Here is a 1,949-nt window from a genome sequence, read left to right on the forward strand (position 1 = left end):
TTCACTAATGAATGTCTGTATGGGTTTGGTCGATTTGACCAATCTTGTAACCGCCATAAAAAATTAGGAAATAAATATAACTTATGCCTTTTTCGTTCTAGAATGAACACAAATTATAACAGGAAATCACAAGTGTTTAGACTAAATAGCTTAAATATCATAACATTATACATTTATATATATTTTTTTTGTTTTTATTATATTGACCTTTCAGCCGTGCCTGGCTAACAATACAGAAGTTACAATGACGCGGCGCACATGCACTCATGTTACCATATCAAATATCATAAAACTGACCTTTGGTCTGTACAAATGACTTGTCTTGGCTGTGTTTTAGTGGACTAGTATTTTGTAAAATACAGTTACATTTCAGTTATTATACATTATATATGTATATAAATTATTACAATTTACAAATAAGTTCTTAAACTCATTTTTGTTAAAACATAGAACTGTAAATGTAGAAGTAAAGCAAACAATTATCTCTTATAGTTACAACCTTTAAACTCGTTTGCTGCTTGCTGTTTGTTGCTAAGCCTTATCAAATTTCACATGTAGAGGATTTGAAAGGAAATATTTGTTTTAGGTTTTATATATACATTTTGAAATAACCAAAAATCATAAATTGCTTTATCAATACCACAGAATTCCACAATAATTTATCAAGCTTAATAACTATGTTGTATTTGGGTCTAAAAAAATATGAAATTTCAAGCACACTAACGTCTTACCTTACTGCTTGGAATCCAGCATGAAAAGAACAAGTTTGATGCTCAAATACTTAAAAAAGGCTGAGAAAGCCACTAGGGGGACATTCTGAACTTTTGATTGGTTATATGCACATCATTCGGCGACATAGGTGTAAGTAAGCATTTTCAAAAATTGAAGAGGTGAGCTGAGTGACATTGGTTGATTCAATAAATATGTTAAAATCTCAGAAAATAGGAAAGATGGGTTCTTATAGGTGTGTTTTTTATATATTTACTTTTAAATTAAGAAATTAACTAATTTGTATAATACTAAAATTTGAATTATAATCTACAAATTGAAACCAAACTTATTGACATCATTCATAAAATAGTAATTCAATAACATTTTGAATGTGAATAAACAAATGCGATGACATGTCCTTTGACCCGTGTCGATAGGGTTAAGATTGCTAAGGGAATTGATAATGTTGATGCATTATCTTTTTTCATACTTAATGGTGAGAATGGTATGATTAGGGGACACAAATATATATTTTGGTAGGGTAGGAGTCATCTTCAGCTAAGACAGTTTTATTTTTTGAATAGGGTTGTTGGCCTATGGGATGGGTTGCCTTCAGGTGTTGTGGAGGCAGTAAATTTGAGTGAGTTTAAGGGAAAGCTGATAACTATATGATTGATAAGGGCTAGTTTTGAGGGTTTTTGTTATTTTTTATTAGTTTTAGCTTAGTTTAGAGGATGGGACATTATATTATCTCTATATTCAACTTTTCTCTTTTTCTCTCTGTACATACACTATCTATGTGTATCTACTTATCTTTATATGTATGTGTGTGTGTATATATATATATATTGTTGGCTGGAATATTTTGATATTTATATTGAAAAAAGTATTCTACAGACACTGAATGTCCCATACTTCATTATTAGAAAGATTTCATATTTCAAGCAACATCTTGCATTTTCTAGGTGTTTTATAGTTTTTGTATACATCTATGGAAACAGGTTTCATTACGGCATACTACTAGTTTTTAAAAAACTTGACTGTATAATCACCACTATTAAAATGACTAGTTATAAATGGGCAGATTTTATCACTTTCAAGCTACATCTTGCATTTTCTAGGTGTTTTATAGTTTTTGTATACATCTATGGAAACAGGTTTCATTACGGCATACTACTAGTTTTTAAAAAACTTGACTGTATAATCACCACTATTAAAATGACTAGTAATAAATGGGC

At 29.8% G+C, this 1,949-nt stretch overlaps 1 protein-coding gene across 1 annotated transcript in view; it reads left to right on the top strand.

Annotated features, from left to right (window-relative positions):
- The window catches only part of LOC106459926 (xylulose kinase-like), a 32,955-nt gene that overhangs the window by 26,147 nt on the left and 4,859 nt on the right, over positions 1-1,949 (top strand). The window lies entirely within an intron of this gene.

Source organism: Limulus polyphemus, unplaced genomic scaffold, assembly GCF_000517525.1.
Source record: "Limulus polyphemus unplaced genomic scaffold, Limulus_polyphemus-2.1.2 Scaffold683, whole genome shotgun sequence".
NCBI lineage: Eukaryota > Metazoa > Arthropoda > Merostomata > Xiphosura > Limulidae > Limulus > Limulus polyphemus.